Here is a 440-nt window from a genome sequence, read left to right as displayed (position 1 = left end):
CTGGAGAAGAAGACAGAATGGTGAGCTTCAAGGATTCTTGGTTTTCCTCTTGAAACTGTCCAGTTAATGAGACTTTAGGAGTTAGCCAGCCTACTGAAGCCCACCTGTCCGCTAGACATACCCAACTCATGTCTGAGATTCCCAATGAGCTCAACAGCAAAGTCTCAGTAACTTCAGTGAAATGTACCCATCTCTCTTCCATTCACCAGATGAGTTTATCAACTTAAGTAGCCAGTCCCTTAGGATAGTGGTTAAGTATCTGCATTTTAGTGCTAGACTTCCTGGGGTTAAATCTCATCTACACCACTTCCATTTTGCTCTCAAGCAAATTAGTCCCAATTTCCTCATTGGTAAAATGGGCCTAAAAGAGTACCCATGTCATTGAGCATAAGAATTGAAATTGTGATGGCCATAAGCAGGCTCCTGTTCATATCTGTCAT

At 42.3% G+C, this 440-nt stretch overlaps 1 protein-coding gene across 1 annotated transcript in view; it reads right to left on the bottom strand.

Moving 5' to 3' along the window:
• Nucleotides 1-440, bottom strand: part of LOC135277237 (nucleotide-binding oligomerization domain-containing protein 2-like) — a 40,527-nt gene that overhangs the window by 4,840 nt on the left and 35,247 nt on the right.

This window comes from Aotus nancymaae, unplaced genomic scaffold, assembly GCF_030222135.1.
Source record: "Aotus nancymaae isolate 86718 unplaced genomic scaffold, 86718_ANA_hifiasm-v0.15.2.pri h1tg000030l, whole genome shotgun sequence".
Lineage (NCBI taxonomy): Eukaryota > Metazoa > Chordata > Mammalia > Primates > Aotidae > Aotus > Aotus nancymaae.
This window is presented reverse-complemented; position numbering and strand designations above follow the sequence as displayed.